Raw genomic sequence first — 13369 nt, forward strand, 5'->3', positions numbered from 1 at the left:
AAACAAAAATGAAAAAAGAAGATTTATCTTGAGATCAGATGAGAAATTTGTTATAGGTTTCTTGTATCCTGCTTTCTTACAAGATTCAAATTTCAGTGAATAACCTGGTCCAATTAACGTCAACATCAAATTAAACCGGTATGTGGTTTCTAGCGAGGAGATCGGAAAGCAATTTAGTGAGAAAATTAGGTCGACTCCGGTGATAATCAGTCCACACACACAAATTCTTGATTGCTTCCCTTTTCTCCTCTTTAAGAACAATTATAGTTTCATGACTCGATTAGGGAGGAAGAGAATGAAAATGTTGTGGTTAGGGGTGATTACCTGATGAACCAGTGGAAGGATTTGGCGGAGCAGGCGAATGGTGATTTGATTCACGACTAGAAACACAAAGAGCCTAAAAAGAATCTAAAGCCAGGGACATATCTAGAAATTAGATTTAAACATGATCTCATCTATCACCACAAAAACATCGATGAACATAATTAGAACTCCAGCCACAGTGAACAAGCTCTGATAGATCTAGAATCAGAATGATGGATGTGAGAAAGGAAATCGATTGAGAAAACTCTGAATAGATTTACGTCTAGCATCAAAGAGAAGAAGGTGAAGAGATTTACGGATGTTATTAGTTGTATGGATCGGTAACTTCACTGTTTTCGCTTTCTGAAAGGGGTTGGTCCGAGGAGGTTTGTGCCTCCATGTTCGTAGTTAAAGCATGGAGGAAATAGACGGAAATCAATGAGGTGTGATCATTGTGGAGACCGATGTTGATCTGGAAGGCAGAGGGCACCGATATGGAAGGCGAAAGGATCTGATCTAGAAGCAATCACCGATGAAGCTCTGAAAGAAAGAGAGTCGTTGGGTGAGACAATCGATGGATTTGGGAGAAAAAGAATCGATCGGATTTTGGGGGAATGATCTAATTTCCAGATTTTTTTTTCATACTGATAATACCCTTATGATTATGTTTACAGAAACCTAATATGCCACAAAAGATAGTCATATTTACAAAATATGCCATTGATCATCTAAGCCATCGAAATAATTGATCCAAGGCTCCACTTTTAGTTCTCAGGTTTTCGGGAAACTATAAGTTCTCAAATGATCCTTGCTCTCTCTCTCTCTCTCTCTTTCTCTCTCTCTCTCTCTCTCTATATATATATATATATATATATATATATATATATATCAAAGAATCATTTCAGTCGATACGCCGGAACGTATCATAGCTAAGTATATATTTATGGGTTTTGAGCATAACAACATTCCTATGTGTACATGCAACCCTAATTGCTTTGGATTTAGGTTTTTCTCAAGTTATACATGCAAATAAAATGTCCAAAGCAATAACCCTAGATCTAGTATATACAAAATCGAAATCTATATATAACTAGGGTTAGAAGAATACCTTTCTTGTTATCTAGTAATAGCAAGTATTCCTTGCTTGATCTTGACTTCTAAGAGGTTAGTGCCCCAAGCGTTACACCTCTATTGGAGTCACAAACACCACTAGCAAATGATGAAGGAGAAGGAAGATGAAGGCTCTTCAATTTTTGGTTAGGGTTCTCTTAGAATGCATAGCCCGAAAATTGTATATCAAGGGGTTCCTTATATAGCTGAGGCTACTAGGGTTTTCCAGGTCGAAACCCTAATCTGACTGCTTATGCCTCAAGCAGTCCATGGATACCTTCTAGATGGCCTTGGACGAAATCTCTATGGGCTTCCCTGGAAATGTTAACTACACAATATCACACCCTGGAAATGTTAGAAAAAATAATAATATATAAATATAAATATATACATATTAAAAATTATTAACGCACAGAAAAACAGTTGGATGTGAATAATAAAAAACAATGGAAATCTTATAAAATAATATATTAGCACATCTCTAAATATACAATTCAAAAGTTAAGGATCTACTTTGTAATTAATATAAAAAGAGGGTTGGATGTGAATTACAATAATAATAAATAATTCTTAAGGATGTATATTATACCGATTATGTTGTCATGAAATATAATCGGAAAGCATTTAAATAATATAAATAAGATGATGCTAGATGTTATATTTGAACGCATATTTGATCAACAAGTTCGATTTACCTATTTCGATAAAAATCATACATGTAATATTATTTTTATTGAATAATATAAAGCATTAGAATATAAAATAATATGTAGAGTAAATGACTATATATGCAAAATTTGTTGGTATATATATGAACTAGTTTATAACATGTGACAACTACGGTTATAAAATTAGTTAAACTTTTATAGTAAAAACTCAAAATTATTAATCAATTATTTTAAATAAATTATTAATTAAGAGATATTTTTTAGTTATATAAATTTATAATCATTGATTTAGATAAATACATGAAATTATATCACCTTGTAATGTATATTAATTTTTTTTTGTCTAATGTTATTAATTTAATATAATTGAAGTGTGAAATTTAAAATGAAGAATCAATTATTAATTTAATGTAATTACAATGAAAATTTTTAAATTTTAAATTTTAAATGGAGAATTAATAGGTTGACATGTGGCATAATAGGTGACATATAATATTAATGATGATTTCTAATATTGTGACACTTCTAAACAGGAAAATAAAATTATTCATTTATTAGAATAAGGAGATTATTTATATTTAAAAATGGAAAAGTCGAAATTGAAATGAATGTATAATATGAAGGACTATAAATGTAAATTTTATTAATATAATAGTATTATAGTAACGGTTTTGCTCGTACTGATGATTATTAGCCTAGTCAAAGTGGTTTTTGACGTTTAGAAATGGTTTTGAGCCTAGTTTTGGGTGTGAATAACAACACCCATTCCTGTGATATTTCATGCAAGACACTTGGTCGACATCATAAAATTTGAGTTTGTTTGGTTTATCCTACTAATTTTCCATCGTTTTCCAATCTATCAACACCAATTTGGCGTTGGTGGTACTTGATGCAGAAATAGAGGCTCATTGATTGTGACACACGGCAAACCCCAGGACCCTACACCTACATCTTCGCCTTCATTTTTCCACTCTCTCTTCTTGTTGTAACTATCTTCACTGCTATCAACATCTCCTACAAAATCAACAGGCATCCCCAAACATATAAGAACCCCCACACTTCAAAAAATTATTCATTTTACTATAGGATAGGATTAGACCTTCGTAGGGTGCGCAAATAACTATTTGATGAAGGTTGGCTTTGTCGCTGTTCTACGTGAATACTGTTAATGCAAACACCCGAAATGCCAATCACCTAAAATTGTTGTTAGGTGTTCAATTTCATATGGAAGTGTTAACTGAATTGAAAGGATTCTAACACCGTTTACTTCATTTTTGTTGTAAACTCAAACAGTTGCAATTAAACTTCTTTTTTAGAATTTGAAGATGAAGATGAACATTTCGTCATTCCAATTGATGAATAATGTGTAGTCAAGAGCTATTAGAGGAAGTAGAATAGGAAAGAGGCCTCAGGTTCAAGGCCGCAACAACTTCAACAATATTTCATCATCCCACTCTCGGTGATTTTAAATTACATCATTTTCCTCATCTATCATGCGCAAGTACAACATCTTTTGAACTATTAATTGAGTTGCATTTTAAAAACAAGTTTTCAATAAATGGATTTTTAATTAACACTTGGTCATCCATTTCTGATTTATAAAGCGGTCCGCAGTTAGAGAGGATGACAGAAGGCTTCATCGTTTTAGTGTTCAGGTTGAGGTTGTCATTCATAACAAACTTCCTGTTGGGCATGTGGATACCAATACATTGAGTTTAGTTGCTTCCTTGTAACGCTCTGAAAACACAGACGCCTACCTCCTATAGCCACTTTAAATAACAAGTAAATTGAAATGTTGAGTGACTAACTGTTTAACTCAACTTTTTTTAGAAAGAATGTATAGTATTTGTTGATATGTTTTTTGAGGGTTTAAATAGTTTGTTGTTACTAATAGTTTGATAATTGTTATGTCAATTGCCACAAAGCATTAATTCCTGGACCTCCATTACCATTGTAGGCACTCGTAAATGATGAATCTACTAAGCAAACGTGAGCATATTTTGCCTTCTCTTTTGATCTTATATTTGATTTTTTGTATTTTTTTTACATTAGTTTGTTCAATATGCACCAACGTAGTAGTAGTGAGAGTGAATGTAACAACGTAAATTTTTAACCAAAATTTTACAATTTAAAAACGCCTTTGTCTCAATAATAGAATTACAAAATGTCAAAATATCAAATCATCAAATCTCATATCGAAAAACTTCCTATATATCAAATCCAGGATCCTCTAAAACCAAATCTCCAATGCGAGTGTGTGTACAATCAAGCCGATGCCTTCCTGTGATCCTTAGAAGTACCTGAAACACATAACACATAACACGGTAAGAACGAAGCTTAGTGAGTTCTCCAAAATATCACACACATCACATTAGTCACTCGAGGCTAACTCAAGACGACCCTCTGGTCAATGTGTTCCAGTGGAGACCCTCCGGTCCCACAACTCGGGTGGACCCTTCGACCCTAACTTAATAAGTTCATAACAATAAGCATAAATCACAAGGAAAAAATACAGGGTATTAAAATACACAGATAAGCACATAAGACATCTCAGTCACACGAAGATACCACTCATGGTAAGTATAGTGAGAAGACTCACCTCGTAAGCTAGCAAGTAAAAGTCTCGTACTCAGAAATCTCGAACTAGCCTCCGCCTAATACATAGGATAATCATCTCTAATTAATACTCTATTCATACTCAAATACACCAAAGGTTGCTCTCTCTTTCTCTCAAATTCTTGGAATGGGTAAAAGACCATTTTACCCCTCCATGGTCTCCATTACTCATGTTGACCAAACCCTAAAGTCAACAGAAGTCAAACTCGAGTCAACAGTGCAAGTTTGACCTGACTCGCCGAGTGCACTCATGTGACTCGTCGAGCCCATTCGTTCCTCAGAAGTCTTCGTGAAGGTCCAACTCGTCGAATTAACCCCTAACTCACCGAGCTATAGCATGGCCAGCTCATCGGGACAAAACCCTAACTGGCTCGTCGATTCGGCTCATCGTCTCGGCGAGTCCATTCAGACCCTTGTCTTAAATAGATGATTTCAAGGCAGGAAACCCTCTCACACTCTAGATCTAAGCTATCAAGGCTTGCTTATCACGTAAAGCAACAAGCTTTACGTTCATGCATGGCACTTAGGGCTTGAAATGCCAAAAACATGCTCTATTAAGGGTTTTTCACTCAAGGCTCCATTATGGCTGAATAAACCAGGGATCTTTTGACCCTAGGAACCTCACAAGGTCCAGATCTGATGTCCAAATCTCTATATGTTCTTAAAACACTCAAAGTCCCAATATTAGATAGCAAAGAATCTCTAAACTCCAATAATATGAGATCTACCGAAACTAATGAGAAAGGTACAAACTTTATACCTTTTACAAAAAGCTCTTGGATTAATAACAACAGATCTAACATCCTCATCTTGTTCCTTGCTTGAAGTCCTTCTCTTCTCTTTCAAAGATGCACCAAAATACTCAATATTAACCCATACACTCTCTCTATTAGCTCAAAGGGAAATTAGGGTTTCTCGCAAATGAGGCTATAAGTGCCCTTAAATAGGCCCCAAACCTGGGGATTTAGGGTTTTTCTTCACAACATCTACTCGGCATTCGGCTCTCGGACTCGTTAACTAGATCATTAATCCACGTGGCACATCACGACCCTACTCAACGAGTTGTAGCATCAACTCGTCGAGTCAGTCAATAGTCCTCTAAAAACATAAATAAACAATATACCTGGAAGCACGGGTGTTACAGTGACAGTGGCATATGTGCTCCTAAACCTATGAAAGTGAGAAGTGATGATTTGACGGATGATGGTGATGGAAATGATGATGACAGGAGCATATGTTTCACCGTTAAGAATATAAGTGACAATGGAAGTGGTGCTCAGGTATTATATTTGTGCTTACAATTGTTAGATGTGTATTTGCAATCACTTTTGTCATATAAATCAATCCATTGTGTTATATATCTATATATATATATATATATATATATATATATATATATATATATATATATATATATATATATATATATACATGAAAACTGTAAAGAGACAACTAATACATTTTGGATTATATAGAGTTCTTGGTCAAAAAGAGCAGTAGAAGTTGAAAGCACAAAGTACAAGTACAAGGGTAGAAACGTCCAATAATTATCCCCCAAAATCAGTTAGTACAAAAAACCATGTTGGAGAAGATGACAAAATAGGTAATAAACAAAACATCATCACCACTGTTTGTCTTATAAAGAAAATGCACCATGCTCATTTTTATAAGACAAATTTACAGATACGGTTCTAATGGGAAAATTTTGTGAATCGGCATTTCTAGAAACTCGAAAGAAGATACAGTTCTAATGGGAAAAATTTGTGAATCGGCATTTCTAGAAACTCGAAAGAAGATAGTTAACAAAGGATATTACATTTGTCCTTGATCTCAGTTTAAAAAGAGCATGCGACTTGAAGGGTATTGATTCAATTTGCATATGCCTCTAATTCACTACTGATGGTGATTTTTCTTTAATTTTCTCTTATTTTTCAAATTTTTGGTGGCTAATGTATGCAACTACTTATTCAAATACACAATTACAGAATGTCACTTTAAAAAAATTTGAATATAGATAAAATCGAAGTATGTTGTTATACTAAACAAACCAAAGGAAGTAAATTGCTATTTATGCTCATATTCTACTTTTATAAGACCACTAAATACGCACAAAACACCTTCTAACCCGCACAACAGAGACACTTTCTAGTTAATATTAAAACGTGTGTGTGTGTATATATATATATATATATATATATATATATATATATATATATATATATATATATATATATATATATATATATATATATATTCAAGTTAATTTGACATCATGTTAATTTTGTAAGACTATGATGCCAAATCTAAAAATAAATTTGAAAGACAAAATAAAAGGAAAAATCCTAAAATTCTTTTTTTAATTATTGTTTTTGTCACTTTAATTACCTAAAAAAATAAAAATAAATTACCGTTTTTTTGAAAAATACGTAAATATTCCAATAGAATATTACACTGTAAATATTGTAATGTGATTTTTAGAATGTTAGAATATTCTACTAGATTTGTCAGATATATAAAATACTATAATATTTTACAAGAATATATAAAAAAATGTATTTTATTATTATTATTTTTTATTTTTTTTGGAAAATATAAATGACGAAAATAGTATTTGAAATTTTTTTTTCTCGAAATTTTTTAATTATTTTGCATTTTAAACATGTTATTTTATCTACAAAATGAGTGGGTAGGATTACGTCTCATTGTCTCACAAAATTAGGCCGTCTTACATTTATATTGCGGCTAGCCAAGAATTTCAATGTTTGAATCCGGAAATAGGACGAGCGAAATTTATTGTGGCTAGCTAAGAATTTCAATGTTTGAATTGAAGGTTCATACTCCCAGTGGATGATTTATTTTCTTTTCAATTATATATGAAGTTATAATATATATATATATATATATATATATATATATATATATATATATATATATATATATATATATAATCAAATGTATGTAAAGTATATTTCTTTCAATTATATGTGAACTTATTTATAAATTTCAAATTAATGTATTATCGAAATACAGAATATTACCCGATATATAATAGATATTATTTCATGATTTAATAGTCGATAACTAACGTCGTAAAATGTACGTGATAATTATCGTTGACAAACTGGAGTAAAACAAAAATACATTTTATTATTGGGTTTACCCTTCAATGTATTTATACTAAATACATCTTATAGCATATATAGTGAGATTTTAGGTTCGTTACAACTTTCATTAAGATTACTTATCTTAAATATTATTTTTATTTTTAACGTTTATTTTATCGTTTCAATGATAAATTTTATAATAAAATTTTCGATGGCCATAATATTTGTTTACATAACGTGAATATATTTAATAGATATTTTTATAGTCGGTAACACATATAACGAATAATTATCCTATTCAACGATGTTAATTATTCAATAAAAAAATATTTATTATTATTATTCTTTTAATGTCTAGCCTAACTTACAGACGTTATAACACATCCGTTGCTTTGTGTTAAAAATGTTATTCTCATGATATCCTCGATCTCTCTAATCACTAAAGCCACCTCTCGTATTACTCCTAAAATCCCTATGCTTGACTTTGGTCCTATCTTTTATTTTTTGCGATTGATGCTTCACAAGTCGTGTAAGAGCTTTTCTTATCTCAAACGACTTTTTCTTAATGAAATATTTTCTCACGCTAACTTGCCCCTTTGTAATTCTTACATCATACCTACATACACAAAACCTAAACTTTATGCTCACAATTAACTACTTTCTGATTCAACCTTATATTGAAGTATGGTTATGTCCTTGTAATACCTAAATTTCACTAACTAAGATATTTCATGTACGGTTTAGTAGATTTGTCTCTATATATGTGATCCATACGAACCTCTTTGTCTTTCCCTTAAGCATATCATTTGTTATCTTCATGGCGCTCTCAAACATGGCTTTCATCTCCATCGCTCTTTCATTGACCATTTGGGTTCTAACTATGGTGTTGATTGTGTTGGTTATCCTCACAATTGCCTCTTTACTTTTAGGTTATGTATCTTCGTCAATGACAACCTTGTTTCTTTGTTATCTAAACGTCAGCATGGTGTCTTTTATTCAAATGTTGAATCTAAGTATAGGGGAAGCCAATGGTGCAACTGAAGATACATTAATTCAAAATCTACTTCTCTATTTGTCATTCTTATCCCATGTATTATGGTTATATTTTGTGCCAATGTTAGTGTTAGATGTATTCCCATGGTGAAAATAAGTTGGTGATATTACTATAAATAACCGGGTCTTTTTGGGTTACACGCAATAAATGATTTTAGCGTAAAACGCCTAAATAGATAATAAGGGTCTAGTGTATTAACTTATTAGTTTATAATTATTTAATTAGAAACTTGCAAATCTCAAGGGTTTAAAGTGTAAGTATCAGATTTTTGAATACTGGAGGAGGATAAGGCTTATCTAGTTAAGGATAAAGACTAGATATGTTAGGGTATGAAACCGTAGTCGTGTACAACACTAAAATCCGATCCTTCTCCTTTTTTGATCTTCTCTTCTCAATTTTCTTCTCATCTCTCATCTCACTCAGTTTTAAAGCACTATAAAGGATGAAACCCTAAGGTGTTACGGTTTGTGTTCAAGGTTTGAACTCAAGTAGATGAGGTTGTCAAAGCTTCCAAGAATCATTGTCTTTTGAGCAACCTCATCTAAGGATCTCTAGTTTAGGTTCTAGTTCATTCAAAGAACACCAAAAGAAGCCGAATCCTCAGTATACAAGGGTGTGTTTTATATATATTTCTTGTAATTTTTTGTTGACAAATGCTCATGGGTGTGTGATCCTATATGGAATATGTCGATTATATGATAACATCCTAAAAATAAGGATATTTAGGTATAATCGATTTATGTGCCAAATAAAATATATATATTAGTTTACAAGATATAAATTGGGCTTTCAACGGACTTAGTCCAAAATAAAGTTTTAGCCCATTTAATAACGTAAATAAAGGAAATTGTATATTATTTACTAGTTTACAAAACGAAAATAAGGGTTAATGTCACTCTGATTCAACTAACTCTTTGGTTTCGGTTTAAAAGGCCTCTTATGTGTTTTTGTAGTCTAGGTCACCAAATTGTTAAACTATGTGTCAAAAACGTTATTGCATCACTCCTCCTACTGATCTAGACTTACTCTCAAGTTTTTCTTACTAGACTCCACATAGGGGTTCGAAGTCCTTGTAGTTCGGATGCTAATATAACATCGGTGGATTCGGGCTAGTCAATTTAGAGATAACAAGCGTTAAAAAATGACTTTTTGATAAGAGATTATTTATGAAAAATAATCTTACCAAAAGTTATAGTATACGTGACAAATATTTTGTACATATAAAGAACGAGGAAATCCGACTTCATATGAAGAAGTTATGACTCTTCGAAGTTTCACGATTAAACCAGTACGACTCTGCGTATCGTAAAAAGTGAATTTTTGATAAATTACTTTTAGCCCAAGAGATCTAAGTGAAATTCGTAGTAGTCGTTAAACTGAGAGTGTGCATATAGATAACGTCCAAATCCAACTTCGTAAGATGAAGTTATGATTTTTCGAAGTTTTAACGCAACAGTGTGGGCACAGAAATCAAAATTCTAACAAGCTGATTGTTATCCAAAAAAATCTAAACGATAATTGAAGACCTCATCAATAGGAGTTTATTGATATAAAGAACATCGAGAATGGAGTCCATATATAGGAGTTATGCTTTCTCCAACGATCTCTAACAGTCTAAGCCTATAAAAATATAAATTTTTTATAGAGTGATAATTAGCTATTAGGCCTAAAGGAAAGTTGTAAATCTCATCGAGAGATTTTTGGGAATATAAATAACATTAAAAACGGAGCTTGTATGAAGAAGTTAAGCCATTTTGAAAATATGGAAAGTACGCGCAAAGTCAACAACACGCGGCGATGACGTGGAACCATAAGAGGGTGCCATGTGGTAACTCGGTCATCCACTCCTCCAAGGGTCAAGGTGACGTGGCACCACAAGGTTGTGACATGTGGCATCACTAAAATGCGACACGTGGTGATGTTCTAGAAGTAATGATGCGGACAAGCAACAATGTGACACATGACACGACGGTAGAGGAGCCAGCACACCAGACATGCATGGTGCGCCTCTACCTGGCATGCGACATGCACATCGCTATAATATATATTCTTCGTTTTCCCTTTTTTATGTTTACAATTCACCCCAAACTCTCTCTAACCTCTCCAACTTTTGAGTTCGGCTTTCTTCTTAACTTTTAGAATATTTTAGTAGTCTTGGGACTCTCGGAGCTTGACTAGAAGGAGTATTCGGGTCGAGATTATGTGTGCTTGATTTCGTAGTTTTCCCTAAAACATTTGTATGTTAAGTTACACTCTTCTGTTTTCAGTGTAACTTATATTTATAATCATAAATCGTTATTATGAACTTATAAATAATATTTATCAGTAATTTCAAATCATTATACTGATTGATCTACTTATAGGAGAGGTGTCTAGAATGGTCACGTTGGCTTGGTTGTTGGATTTCAGAAAAGCTATTATACCGAAATGATCCAGCCTCCTAACTGTCATGCCTAGCTGATCTTTACTTGATAGATATTAATGTAGACATTGTGATTAGTAAGGAATCTAGAATATGATTATTGTATTTACCAAGATTACAAAACTATATTAAGGCTTAGTACTTTATGCATCTAGGTGTTTTTAAATTACGAAGTGAAGTGATGCTGAAATCATCAGTAACCCATTTTTATCAAGTGAGTGCATAGTTCTTTTCATGACACATGTTTTAGTACAAGTATTAATTAAAGTATTAAGTATCTATTAAAGAGCTTATATGTGAGATATTTTGTATTGTCTGGAACAATTGTTTAGAACATATCTGATAATATATGATATGCGAATCAAGTATGGTTCTATATGAGTTAAGTTATTATTTCATGATAATAATAATAAAAGTATCATTAGAGAGAAGGATAGAGGTTTATTAATACCTAAATACTCTATACACACCGAAGTAGGATAATCTTGACTAAACAGAGTCATTATTAGGAGTTGAGCATTGTACTCTTACCAAGAAATAATATAAGACTTGCAAAAAGAGGCTTAATTTTAATTAAGTTAGGCAATGGGCAGCACAAATAGAATTTATTTAAACTTTTATCCATTATATATACAATAAATTCCAAGTATGCTTACTATAAGGCCCGGTTCCTGGTACGTACTTTAAATATGAATTTTTAAATTTTACTCTGGGACTCGGTGAGTTGGAGGCCCCAACTCACCGAGTCGAGGAAAAACTTGGTTGCGTGTGGAAGGACTTACTCGCCGAGTCGGATGCCCCGACTCGACGAGTAGGCCTGTATGGATGAAAGCCTAATTTTAAGTGTTTGCACCCTATTTAAACACCTTAACTGGCTTCCTTTACAGCCTCCAGCACCCTCAACCATCCTTATGAAACCCTAATCGATTTTTGAGTGTTTTTGAGCTCTTTGTGACATTTGGTGTGTGTTAGAAGCTTGAGATAAAAGAGGAGGCTTGGGAGATCAAGAGAAGGCAAGTAGATCCAAAAGTTTTGGCACATTTCCAGCTTGTTTAAGGTAAAAAGCTTCAACCTTGACCATTTACCTCTTAGATCTCTAGTTAGGGCAAGTTTCTACCTTTTCTAAGCTTTAGTAGAGCCATTTTCGGGATGTTGTGGTTCTAAGGGGGGTATAACCTCAGATCTTGAACCATTTAGGGTTCCCATGCATAAAGGTGCCAACTTTATGGCCATGGGAGTCCCAGGCACCTTGTGGACTTCATTTTTGGGTCTTTAGATCTTAAAGACCCATGCATGGATGTAAAGTTTGTGACTTTACGTGTAATATGGACCCTAGGAGGTTAGATCTATGTTATGGATGCATTAAGGCCGACGAAAACCGACTGAATAGTTTTGGACATGGACAGACTCGGAGAGTCGCTTATACGACTCAGAGAGTCGGGTCGCAGTTTCCCCCAAACCTCTTCTAATAACGAGCAATGTGTTGAGTTGGGAAGAAGACTCAACCAGTTAGGTTCGTTATGGACCTGAAGATCATGGAACTCGGCGAGTTCAAGAACAAACTTGGTGAGTTCAAGACTAAGTCCCAACTGCATGAAGAAGAACTCGACGAGTTCATGGAGAACTCGGCGAGTCCAGGACTAACCGCACCAACTTACAAGAAGAAGGACTCGATGAGTTCAAGGATGAATTTGGCGAGTTAGTTGTAGAAGGTCCCGATTTTGTATGAAGGAGAACTTAGTGAGTTCTTGAAAGACTCGGCGAGTAGGGTCAAAGCTTTTAGCATTTCATGGTTTATGGAACTCGGCGATTTGGTGGATCAACTCGGTGAGTTGAGTCAACCAGATGTTGACCTTGACCAAAAGTTGACTTTAACCAAGGTGTTGACCTTAACTTTGGCTTTGACCTGAGTTGACCCATGAAAGGGATTGAGAGTATGAAATGGTAATTAAGGAAGATTGTTATGTGTAGGAGTTACGAGGAGTTGATCCCGACATCAAGGACAGTTCAGACACTTCACAACATTGAGGTGAGTTATCTTCCAGTAGGAGTGGGTCAAAGGCCACAATGCCCGCCCACTAGCAGAAGTTGT

This window comes from Lactuca sativa, chromosome 9 (assembly GCF_002870075.4).
Source record: "Lactuca sativa cultivar Salinas chromosome 9, Lsat_Salinas_v11, whole genome shotgun sequence".
In the NCBI taxonomy this organism is placed as follows: domain Eukaryota; kingdom Viridiplantae; phylum Streptophyta; class Magnoliopsida; order Asterales; family Asteraceae; genus Lactuca; species Lactuca sativa.